This window comes from Ornithorhynchus anatinus, chromosome 19 (assembly GCF_004115215.2).
Source record: "Ornithorhynchus anatinus isolate Pmale09 chromosome 19, mOrnAna1.pri.v4, whole genome shotgun sequence".
NCBI classification, from domain to species: Eukaryota; Metazoa; Chordata; class Mammalia; order Monotremata; family Ornithorhynchidae; genus Ornithorhynchus; species Ornithorhynchus anatinus.
In genome coordinates, this window is record NC_041746.1 from 32,254,576 (window position 1) to 32,268,094 (window position 13,519).

At 39.7% G+C, this 13,519-nt stretch overlaps 1 protein-coding gene across 3 annotated transcripts in view; it reads left to right on the plus strand.

Moving 5' to 3' along the window:
• GRIK2 (glutamate ionotropic receptor kainate type subunit 2) overlaps window positions 1–13,519 on the plus strand; it is a 299,192-nt gene that overhangs the window by 203,822 nt on the left and 81,851 nt on the right. The gene's annotated exons all lie outside the window — the stretch shown is intronic.

Below are 13,519 nucleotides of genomic sequence, written 5' to 3' on the forward strand. Positions count from 1 at the left end.
TTTCAAGAAGCTCATCAATATGAGCATCCCATTCTTCAGTTGTTTTTTGAGATAAATATTGATCAGAAGCATCTCTTGCTTCCCAGTCATCTTTAGCTTGCTTTTCCGCTCTGATTTTGATGGGAGACTACAGTTTCCAAGTTAGATTTGGTTTTCTCTTTCTAATTCCATTCCAGCTCTTTAGTGGGTCTTCTGGGCCATAATCCAGCCTAGTGAATGTATAGTCTGCCTTGAGTTTTTTTCTGGGTTCTGTATCATTCTCAGATACCTCAAATATGATGGTATTTGCCAAGAGCTGTGCTGTATTCAGTGTGCATGCTCTAGTAGAAAGGGCACAGGCCTGGGGTCAGAGGATCTGGGTTCTAATCCCTGCTCTACCACTTTCCTGCTGTGTGATTTTGGGCAAGTCGCGTAACTTCTCTGCACCACAGTTTCCTCACCTATAGATTGGAGATTCAACACCCGTTCTCCCTTGTACTTTATACTGTGAGTTCCATGTGGGTTAGCTACTGAAACTGACCTATTATCTTGTATCTACCCCAGAGTGAGTGAAGTGCTTGGTACATAGTAAGGGCTTAACAAATACTGTCATTATTTTATTGTTCTTATTATTACCGTCGTCATCCTCATTATTATTACCAGACACAGTCCCTGCCCCACATGGAACTCAAAGTCTGTGACAGAAGGAGAGCAAGGACCTGCAGTTAATCTGATTGCATTAAATATATCTCAGTGCTTAGCACGATGCTCGTCACATAGCAAACATTTAGCAGTACCATAGTAGTTGTTATTATCTCTCCTTTCCCTCCACTTTGCTTTCCTCTTACTGTTTGAATATCACAAACCCCTTGATGTCCAAGTATTACCTTTTTGCTTGACCTGTTGGGCAATTTAGAGGCAATCTATCACAACTCTACTTGTTTTCTCAGTACCTTTACCTCAAATTAACCACTAATGCCTTTATCCCTGTTCGATTCTTCTCCCCTTCATTTCCATTAATCATTTTCAATTGCATCTGTTGAAGCTTCTCTGACATGTCTCCCTGATTAGCCTTTCTAAAGACAGAGCCACTGATCTGCTCTCTTTAATATTTAATCACACTGTGGTCAATTCATCCAGTTTATCTAATTATCTTGCTTTGATCAATGGTTAAAGATCAGACCAAAGTATCAATTGCTCCTCAGAGTGGCACCCACTGATTTATCTTTCCTGACTATGGGAACAAACGTTTCCCGGGTTTGCCAGTTAATGCGAAACAACATCTGAATATATTTCTCAGAGGGAGAAGGATATTTTTGTTTCTTCTGGTAGTTTTGTTAGTGCTAAATTTATTCATTCAATAGTATTTATTGAGCGCTTACTATGTGCAGAGTACTGTACTAAGCGCAAATGCTAGGAAGAGTACTAGAGAGGTAAGACTGCAGATCACTGTGCACAAGCAGCATGACCTAGTGGAAAGAACACAGGCTTGGTTGTCTGAAGACCTGGGTTCTAATTCCAGCTCTGCCACTTGCCTGCTGTGTGCCCTTGGGCAAGTCACTTAGCTTCTCTGTGCCTTAGTTTTCTCATCTGTAAAATGAGAATTAAATACCTATCTCCCTCATACTTAGACTATGGGACAAGTACCGTGTCTGAACTGATCTAACCAGTGCTTAGTACAGTGCTAAATAGTAAATGCTTAACAAATACCATAACAATTATAATTGCCATTATTAACATTTCCCAAGGAACATTTCAGGCCAATCAGTAATTCACTACAGCCACACTGAAGACGTTCAATCTTTATTTTTATGTCCTTAACTCTAAATTGAATAACCTAAACAGGTTCAATCCTTCTCTCCCAGCTTCAATTTCTGTTACCCCTTTCTTACAGGGAGTGGCTCCCATCCACAAAGCTTCCGATAGACTGGAATACAGTTCGGATGCCTCTTTTTCTCTCAAACCTGTCTTATTTAATTGGTTTAGGGATTTATTAAATGCTTATTATGTGCAGCATCATTCTAAGCATAAAGGTAGATACAAGACATCCAATCAGATATACTCCCTGCACCAAGAAAGGCACCCAATTGAGAGAGAGAGAGAGAAAGAAAGAAAGAGAGGAGGAATCTCATCTATATTGTTCAGATAAGGAAATTGAGGCTTAGTGAGGGTAAGTGAATTGCCCCATATTACACAGCAGGCCAGTTATAGAGCTCATATTAAAACCCAATTCTCCAGATACCCAATCCCATACTCCTTCCACTAACTCACACTGCCTTTCCTTCTAATGCCAGATAAGTGCAGTAAGCAGTTAGTTTCTTAAATGATTGCTCTCAATCAAAGCTACAGTCTCAGCAGAGTTTTCTGGCTAAATTAGATGGAATTGTTCCATTTAAACATGTTCCCTCATTTTGATAAAAAAAAAATCAGTTCATAAAGATAGAGAAAATGAGTCCTGAAAATGAAATTCCAGGCAGAAAAGACAATTTGAATTGGAGGCTCTCTTAGGAGTGCAAGGGAAAAAAGTAACCATTTTTACAAGTCAATTTTCTTATGTAGATATTGACAGATCCAGCTGAAATTCCTGGAATGTGGGCAGTTGAGAGAATGAAAAAATTTAGGTAAGACCAAAAAAAATAATTTGATGGAGAAAGGAATGAGTGGCCACACATCACCCTTATAAAGCGATCTGCACTTGTGTTTGTACCGATTAAACACTTATTTCTCCCAGCTCTAGTCCCACATCACTTTTGTACATATATCCTTATACTCTAGCATTTCCTCTCTTTTAATGTCTGTCTTTCCCTCTAGACTCTAAGATACCTGTGGGCAGGAATCATGTCTACCAACTCTCTTGCACTGTACTTGCAGTAAACAATCATTGGTATTTATTGAGTGCTTACTGTGTGTAGAGCACTATATTAAGCCTTAGGGAAAGTACAGTGTAACAAAGATAGTAGATATGATCCCTGCCCACAGAGTTTACATAGAATAATTTAAAGATATGTACCTGAGTGCTGTGGGGTTGAGGGTGGGGTGAATAACAAATGTCCAAAGGTCACAAATCCAGGGATAGGGGGAATACTTGAGTGTAAGAATATTTACATAAGTATTGTGGGGTTGGAAAGTGCTTAAGAAGATACACAGCCAAAGTCACGAATATCATTCATTAATTGACTGATTAATTGTTAAAGGTTAAACTTAATTTCCTATAGCCCTAATCAAGTGCCAAAAGTATTGGCATTTCAAGACTCCCTCCTTATTTGACTGTGAGCCCCAAGTAAGACAGGATAGGATAGGGACTACTAACATGAATATCTTGTACCTACTCTATTGCTTAGTACATTGCTTCCACATTGTAAGTGCATTACAGGTATCAGTAGTATTATTATTAATGATAAGATCATAATTACAAGTGTTATCAAAAAAAGCAATAGAATATATAAGATATGTACCCAAGGGCTACAGTGGGCATGAAGCACAGCAAAGTGGATAAAAAGAGATGCTTTTCCAAGCGGATGACAATTAACCATTAGCACTTAGTGCTGAAGAGTTTCTGAGGAAAATGCTTGGTGAAATTTAAAAGGCATTTATATTTGTAAGAATAAAAATAATTGGTGGCTCTGCTTGCTAGAGCACAAATCAATCAAGTGTTTATGCCAATTATTATTGTGACTCTAACCACATGGCTCCTTGGCATTCTGCCAACAATCTCCTACATTGACCTAGCACTAGGTTGTTGTTTCAGCTGCTCCTGAAAGAGCCAAGTGCCAACTTCTGCCTCTTCTAGAGGTAAAATTGTTGTTTTCTTACAAAAATGAAATGTTCTGGGGTTTATTTGAGTTTGTTTAGAAATAAGGAGACTCAGAGATACTAGTTTCAGCGTGGCTCAGTGAAAAGAGCCTGGGCTTTGGAGTCAGAGGTCATGAGTTCAACTCCCGGATCTGCCACTTGTCAGCTGTGTGACTGTGGGCAAGTCACTTCACTTCTCTGTGCCTCAGTTACCTCATCTGTAAAATGGGGATTAACTGTGAGCCTTATGTGGGACAGCCTGATTACCCTGTATCTACCCCAGCGCTTAGAACAGTGCTCGGCACATAGTAAGCGCTTAACAAATATCAACATTATTAGTTCACACCTCCCTTTTTTTATGGTATTTTTAAGCATGTACTATGTGCCAGGCAGAGTACTAAGCACTGGGTAGATAGAAGCTAATCAGATTAGACTCAGTCCCTGTCCCACATGGGAATCACAATCTTAATCCCCATTTTTACAGGTGAGTTAAGTGAGGCACAGAGAAATGAAGTGACTTGTCTAAGGTCATAGAGCAAACAGAGGACGTAGGATTGGAACCCAGGTCTCCTGATTCTCAGGCCCGTGCTCTATTGACTAGGCCACACTGCTTCTCAGCTTCATTATTTGCTTTCAACTCTAGCACTGGTCACCTGACCTAAGAATTCCAACTCCCCAGATTTCCAAGTGCTGGGTAACTGCTTGTATTCACCCTCCATTTCTGGTGGGGTAGGACATGGGTTCTAATCCCAGCTGTGCCACATGTCAGCTGTGTGACCTTGGTCAAGTTACTTAACTTCTTTGGGCCTCAGTTATATTATCTGTAAGATGGGGATTAAGAGTGTGAGCTCCATGTGGGACAGGAATTGTGTCCAATTTACATAAATTTTATCTACTCCAGTGTTTAGAATAGTGCTTGGTATAGAGTAAGTGAAACAGCGTGGCTTAGTGGATAGAGCACAGGCTTGGGAGTCAGAGGTCGTGGGTTCTAATCTCTACTGCGCCACTTGTCAACTGTGTGACTTTGGGCAAGTCACCTAACTTCTCTGTGCCTCAGTTATCTCACCTGTAAAATGGGGATTAAGGTTGGGAGCCCCACGTGGGACAATCTGATTAGCTTGTAACTATCTCAGTGCTTAAAACAGTGCTTGGCACGGAATAAGCTTTTAACAAATACCATCATCATCAAGTGCTTAACAAGTACTATAATCATTAACTACTCTGGTCTTTAAGGTCCTTAGTATAGTGCTCTGTACCGAGTCTCAAAAAATACCACTGAATGATCCTCAGATCATCACCTAAACCTATTTGGCTGCTTTTCTTCAAAAATGTCTGGCTTTCTCCTCGTCTGTCCTCAGTCTAGTACTGGTAGGGCAGGGGGTCAAACAAGGGAATTATGGAGGGCTCTGAGTGGCCACCCTTTCCATGGAAATGGCAGAGGGGAACAGGAAAGAGGAAAAATTTTACTTATATCACCCTGTAACAATGAGAACCTGTCATCAATTTTAATGAAGAAATAATTATGTTGATTTTGACATACCTGCCTTTTAAACAATTACTCATTTGGAGCTCCAATTGTTAACATTTTAAGAGAAATTTTGATCTTAATTTTTATATATGCAAATTTTTATACTAAGATTAATTCCAGTAATCTTCTCAATGTGTCCCTGGTGCCTCTCTGATCCTGTCTCAGATCTTAGCATCTAATGAGCCAAGGAAGTGCATTGAACGATGACACTATTAATAATGATGTTTTGCTTTGTTTGTTTGGAAATCTTTCAGTTGAGCATGTGTTCTGCAGATTTTTTTGGAGAGTAAAACAGCTCAAATTTGTAGGAATAACTTGCTGAATAAGAGAACCAAACTGTACCTTAAATGATGTACATACTTGTGGATAATTCTAGGATGCCACTGTATCTCCCAACTTTGCTTGAGTTAGCACTTCTGAATTGACCCTTTGAAAGTGTAGGATATATAAAACTAGGTTTTGACAGCATTCTTTTTTTACCTTTAGGACTAGCACCACATCATCACTTGTAGAATTTTAATGCAAGGTAACTCTCACACAAATGAAATGATACAAACTAATTATGGCTAAAGACTACAGTTAATCTTTATGAGGATTATTTTTTTAAGCAATAAATAAAACCATAGGGATATCTCTAAAATTCCAAACTTTTTACTGCTGGGTTCTTGAAAGATGAGGTGCTGTTCTAAATTGCATTCTTGAACTAAATTCTGGATTATTTTAAATCATTAAAAATGAGTTTTGACCGAGGTGAGATGTTGGTATTTTGTTTAGTGGAATTCCATTTTAGAGGAGGCAATTCATTGTGGTTATGCACATTCAAACTGCTAGATATATTCTCTCTCATGATTTGAAAAGAACTTCAGTCTACTTGTCTTACCCCTTACATTGTAAGCCCATTGAAAGTAGGTACGACATCTTTTGTTTCTATTGCAGTCGCCTTAGCACTTAGCTAAGAAGTGTGCTGTGCCCACAGTAGGTACTCAGTTGTTTGACCGAGATGCTCGGGAAATGTTGGTATTTGGATTTCTGTAACCTGTCAAGATTGTTCAGTTCAAATTTTATAGGATAAAGTCTTCCTATCCACCTATTTAAATCGTCCATCAATTCCATATGTCTCACTAAGTGTACTAATGTTCTAAAACTTTGAAGGGTACACCCCAAAGAGATTACCCAACCCTGGTGGTGGTGTGACAGTAGTAGTAGTAGTAGTAGTAAGTAGCAGCACTTACTGAATGTCGACATGGTGTGGTGGACTGAACTAGGTGCTTGGGAAGTACAGAATAATGAACCAATGCATTCTCTGCCCTACTTCCATGGGGAGAACAGATATTTTAAAGATAAGAAAACTGTAGCCCAGTTGGGATAAGTCATCATCAGTGGTATCTGAGTGTTTATTTTGTGTACTAAGGTTTTGGAAGAGTCCAGTACAACAGAGTTGGTAGACACTCTACCTGCCCACAACAAACTTACAGGATAGAGCGGGAGACAGACATTAATACAAATAAATAACATAAATTGTTTGGATATATATATATATATAATTAATATGCATTCTATAAGAGTAGCTTTTCCAAGGTGTCACTGCAGGCAAACGGCCGAGCTTGGACTAGATCCCAAGACTCCTGACTCCCAGTTTTGTGCTTTTTTCACTAGACCATGCTGCATCCTCTTGGATACTTGAGTTTTCTAGGTGATGACTTGTTTAAAAACAAAGTTAGATTTGATTCATCCAGTTCATGTAAATGCATATTATTAGCTAATATATATAATGGTTAATTTCAAATTCATTTGACAGTTTCCCCCGACCACCCATCCAGAGCATATCAGCACATAGGTATCTATTAAGTTATAATTGGACAAACATACTCATTGTTCTCCCTAGAGATTGAGATCAGCAGGGATTGAGCTAATGAACAAAGCTTGGCATTTGTATGGTGCAGCTCATCAGATGAGCTTAATTCATTAATATTAAAGCAACACTGACAACATGAGATTTTTCTCAACTGAGTGGTGTTTTGTTCAGTTCTGGTTTAAAAGGAGAGTTTGGTGGTTTAAAGGTTTTTGTTTAAGACAGAGGGGACAACAACGCCACTTTCCTTGTTATTTCTTTCGTGTGGTTTCCTTTGCTTTCCAGGCTGCATGGTCTAAGCTTGCTTTAGGTGTACTGGTTTTAGATACATTGGCATTCTTGCAGTCCTCTGAGTTTAGGTAATTTATAGTCTGACCACAACTCCTTAAAACCACAATAATCTGGGGCTCTTTGTTTTCTGAGGCTTATGTCTTTCCATCTTTATAAGAAATCATATGCCAGTGGAACAATCTCCCAGCTGCCATTTTATGTTGTGAGCTACCTGAATGCTAAAGACTGTGTCTTGTTTATTCTGGGTTGTATTGTCTGCCGGCACTTAGTAAGTGCCTTGGACACAGTAAGCCCTCAATAAATAGCATCAAGTGAATGAATTCTCCAATTCTTGGGAAATTGATTTAGTCAGTGACATGTATTGAACCACCACCACATGGACAACATTGTTTAATTGCTGGGAAAGGACATAAGATCGAACTGTGAGGTCGTTGTGGGAAAGGTATGTGTCTACCAACTCTGCTTTACTCTCCCAAGTGTGTAGTACAATGCTCTACACACAGTAAGTGTTCAATAAATATAATTGATTGATTGACACAAGTGAAAGACACATTCCCTGCCCATGTGGCACTTATATTTTAATAAGAATCTAATTGGGAATTTGATGCTCTTCCCTGCCATTCATAACCATATATGGAGTTCGGGAAAGTTTACTTGAATCTTGAATCATAAACCCAACATCTGAAGGGGGTTGTTGTCTTATGATCATCATTATAGATTAGATTTGATCCACAATTTACTTTTGGTCCACTTTTTGATTTCAATTCAGAAGATGTTTATCTTTCCTCTTATGGTGAAACTTGGATAAATATTTGAAACAGCAGAATTGAGGTATGAGCTGACCTTCTTCCTAATTACATTTTTTTATGTACATCTTCTCCTCCGCCCTGTCTATTTAAACAACAAGTCCCTGCAGAGGAACAGCATTATTGCCTTTGTCTGTGAATATGGCAAAAACACTGTTGGTTGGAATAAATTACCTTTCTGCTATTTTCTCTGAATAAGCAATGTATGTTCCAAGTTCAATTTTTGGCCAATAAAAATCCAAATTTCATATTCATCTCAAGCAAGCTTCCTCCACTGATGTGTTCTGGACTATAGGCCTCTAATTAACTGTAGTATTTATTAGTGGTACAGAACTGGTAGTCAGGAGATATGGGTTATAATCCTGGCTCTACAATTATCTTGCTATGTGAACGAGGACAAGTTCCTTAATCCTCTGGGCCTCAATTCCCTCATCTGTAAAATTGGGAGAAAATACTTGTTTTGCTTCCCTTTTAAACACTGAACCCCGTGTGGAGAAGGGATTCATTCATTCATTCAATTGTATTTATTGAGCATTTACTGTGTGCAGAGCACTGTACTAAGCGCTTGGAAAGTACAGTTCAGCAACAGATAGAGACAATCCCTACCCAGCAATGGGCACACAGTCTAGAAGGGGGAGACAGACAACGAAACAAAACAAACAGACATCAGTAGCATCAAATTGTGTCGATTCAGTTATTATGTTCATTATAAATGCTCAATAGTAGTCCCAGTAATATTATTTATTAAACATCTCCTTGACTAAGAGCTGGAAAAAAGTACAATGGTAGGGATTATACACAGCCCCCAGCCCTCAGACTGTGGGCTGATCATTCACTCATTCAGTTGTATTTATTGAGCGCTTACTATGTGCACAGCACTGTACTGAGCACTTGGAATGTACAGTTAGGCACTGTAGTAGGCACTTGGAAGTGAACAGTACAGTCAAATTGACAGACACATTTCCTTCCCACAAGGAGCTCACAGTCTAGAGGGGGAGACAAAAAGAACAGTAAAACAATATTATGCCAGGTCAAAATATATAAAGGAAAACAAAAGAAACATTAGGGAACAGTGGCTGGAGGAGCTGACGGTAAGGCTCTTCGTGGTTCAGAGTCCATCAGCAGTCACAACCTCAGGCTCCACTATCTTAGCTGCCTCCCATACTTTCTAGAGGCCTCATGCTGCTGCTGCTTCTGCCCTTTATGCTCCAAAGGTGCAGGGCAGGATAGGATGGCAGCCATGGGAGAGCACAAAATGGTCTCTAAGGGCCTCTTAAATAATAATAATAATGATGGCATTTGTTAAGCGCTTACTATGTGCGAAGCACTTTTCTAAGCGCTGGGCGAGTACAAGGTTGTCCACATGGGGCTCACAGTCTTAATCCCCATTTTATAGATGAGGTAACTAGGACACAGAGAAGTTAAGTGACTTGCCCAAAGTCTCACAGCTATAATTATGATGGTATTTATTAAGCACTTACTGTGTACCAAAGTCTGATGGGAAATGTTCAAGATAATAATAATAATTATGGTACCTGTTAAGTGCTTACAATGTGCTAAGCACTGTTCTAAGCACTGGGGAAGACATAAGGTAATCATGTTGTCCCATGTGGGGTTCACAGTCTTGATCCTCATTTTACAGATGAGGTAACTGAGGCACAGAGAAGTGAAGTGACTTGCTCAAAGTCACACAGCAGATAAGTGGCAGAGCTGGGATTAGAACCCATGCCCTTCTGACTCCCAGGCCCGTGTTCTGTCCACTGTGCTATGCTGCTTCTCTAGATTACACCCCTCTAGACTGTAAATTCGTTGTGGACAGGGAATGTATTTACTGACTGTTATGTTATACTCTCCCAAGTGCTCAGTACAGTGCTCTGCACTCTGTAAGCACTCATTAAATATGATTGATTGACCGATAACTGTTAGGAAGCATCGGTAGATAATTTAATGAACCTTCATCTCTCTTGCCAAATTCTTCATCCCATGCATCACCGAGGAGACTTTCACCTATATCAGCTGCAAAGATCCTTCTTTCAAACTTTGCCACCCAGTTTATTCCATTTCCATGATGATGTTGTTGCCCCCTGAGACAGACAATTTGGCCTTGGTCCTAAGATTTCAGGAGGGAAATCTTGTATGCAGGAATCAGTTATAGTATGAGCTGTTAGTACTGTGCCACTCACACTATCTCACCCTTGCTGGGTCAGTGGGTGTAAGCGTCCTCTCTAGACTAAACTTGTCATGGGAAGGGAATGTGTCTACAAACTGTGCTGAATTATACTCTCCCAACTGTTAGCACAATGTTTTGCCCAAAGAAAGTGCTCAATAAATGCCATTGATTGATGGATTAACGAGCTAGTATGCCAGAGGGAAGGGAAGCTTCATCATATCATATCTTTGTAAGTTGCCTATGGGAAGGCAGAGGAAATGGATAAATGAACACATAGTGAATTATCTCAAAAAATCCCTTTTTGACCAGTCCACATAGAGAAAGATGTGGTCAGCAACAGCAAAGAGAGACTTAGGATGCTATGCTATAATGCTATATTTGCTATGTAGCAAATGCTATGCTATAATTGTGTATGTTTCCTTTCAGTGGTTTCTTTAGGGCATTATTGTTCTGTTTTGCTGACACAAGCCCCGGGTCCCAAAACTGCATGTTAATAATTACCATCATCAAATTATGATCATATTAAGCATTTATTATGTGCCAGGCACTAGGGTAGATGCAAGATAATCAGACCAGGTAATCTCTGTCCTCCATGGGATTCACAATCTAAGAGGGAATGAGTGTTAAAATAAGCACATTCGTATTGTCTAGAGGTGAATACTGTCCCCACATTTTGAGCATGCAGTGGATTCCTTTGAGGTTTTTTGTTTCCTTGGTATTGACCCTATTCCAGAGAAAATGCATTCTATAATTTTTTTTTATGGTTGTTGCCTTTAAAACATAGCACATTTGTAATGAAGAGGTGCTTGTTTCAGGAAGAATTGATATTTTAAACTTTCCCACATGACTTGGATTGGCCTTTTCCCGTGAATTTTCAACTGCCAGCCTCCATGCCTTGGTGGTTTTTTTCTCACTGGCTTCCCTCCAAACTACAGGGGTGGTGGCTTTGTGCAAGGCCTAGGGACGGGGAGCCAGCCACTAATCTCATTTTCACTTATAACCGAGAGCCAAAATTGAGACCAAACCCACCGAGGGGAAAGACTCGTGAATGAGCCTATTGTGTCACAAAGCCCCAGGAGGCTGTTTTTTCTCTCGCTTCTCCGCCCTTGATAACATGATAACAAAATGACCAATTGCCATTTGGGAAGTTAGTGCGGTCATGATTCTGAACACCTTTCCAAGAGTACAATTTCCATTACATTCAGAACTATCTCATTGTAATGTGTCTCTGTAATAAAATAAAATGTGTTTATAGAAATAGTTGCTTGAATAAATAAATAAATCTTCATCTCTGCTGCAGGCCTAAATTGGGGCACACATTTTTATGCACTTCGATACTGCCTGTGCCTTACCTGGGCAGCCGATCAATAATTTCTGTGTATTTTTGCTACTGATGTTAAGAAGGACAGGTAAGCTAAAAAGGCATCTAAGTTTCTTATTGTTTTGCCTGAATCAGAAAGTGCTAAACAGTAGGTAACTGAGCTTATCTGTCCCTGAAGTTATAATTGTTTGTTTAGTAAGTGCATAAATGTCTTCTTAAGTGCCAACTCCATGCATGTTTAATAATTTCAGCTGGCTGCATTCCTTTGTAATTGAAAGTACAGGCAAGGCACATTTGCCCTGAACTACATCCTCTCTGAAGTTGCTGAATGGTATTTAGAGGACTTTCCCCAGGACTCTAATAGAAAATATCAATTTATTAAAACCCCAGTGTAGGGGGAGGATTGGAACTATGTTTTCCCTTTAAGTACAAACACATCAATAGGTTAATTGAAAAGTCCCCCCCTAGGAATAACTGTCTTCCTCTTAGATCTTAGAGTTGAATCTTGGATTCCTGGTCAGAGTTTACCCTGGATATTGATTTAGTAATTTACTGGTGACTGGAATCTTACTCCACTCAGGGAAGTTTGGTGCCACTGCTACCTAGGCCCATGAGGGACAAGTACTGTGTCTGATCTGAATATCTTGTATCTAACCCAGAGCTTAGTACAAGGCTTGGACCATAGTAAGCTCCTAAGAAATACCACAATTTATTATTATCTCTAGCCACAATACTCAAAGGCTTAATGTTTAATGGTCCAGGGAATTTGGGCCACATAGAAAGCCAACCCAGAAAAAATCAAGATAAAAAAACCCACTTGGGGAATCCAAATAAGGCTACTATTATATTTCCAGGTTTTTTAAATGGTATTTGTTAAACACTTACTATGTGCCAGGCACTGGGGTAAGCACTGGGGTAGATACAAGCTAATCAGGTTGGACACAGTCTATGTCCCACATGGGACTCACAGTCTTAATCCCCATTTTACAAATGAGGTAACTGAGGTACTGAAAAGTGAAGTGACTTTCCCAAAGTTATACAGTACATAAGTGACAGAGTCACTTAGAAACCAGGTCCTTCTGAATGTTTTGAAGATCCCAGGTGCTTCTCTGGATTCATAGGATAACTGGTTAGCCCACCACTTTCTTTCACTTAATGGACCTAGTCTTCTTGCCTGATCCATTAAATGTTTGATTTTCAAAATATTCTAAGCTGAGTCCACTCGCAAATCAGTAGGAGCCATGGTTCAAGTGGATAGGAAGATGGACAAGTTTTCCAGTCTGAGAGTAGAAGAATATTGTGCTGTCATGACTGTGGAATTGGATTACTTGAGAGGCTTATGAAGCCGTATTTAAACTGTACCACTGGGAGAGTGTGTTCTAATGATCACTGAGTAAGGACAATTGCAAATATTTAATTAGGATTTGCCCTGCTGTGGGTACATTTGGAAAGACCACTCCCCTGGAAATCAGGAAGCCTACATTCAAGTCTGGGCTCTTCCTGGAGCTGGCTAATGTGGACAAAGATGACAAAAGAAAGCAGCATGGCCTAGCGGAAAGAGCATGGACCAGGGAGTCAGAGAATCTGAGTTCTAAATCCTGGCTCCATCACTTGTCTGCTGTGTGACCTTGGACAAGTCACTTCACTTCTCTGTACCTCATTTATCTGATCTGTAAATTAGTGATTAAGACTGCAAGCATGAATATGGTGCAAGGACTGTGTTCAGTCTGATTATCTGGTTTCTACCCCCGAGCTTAGTACTGTTTCTGGCAACTTAAGC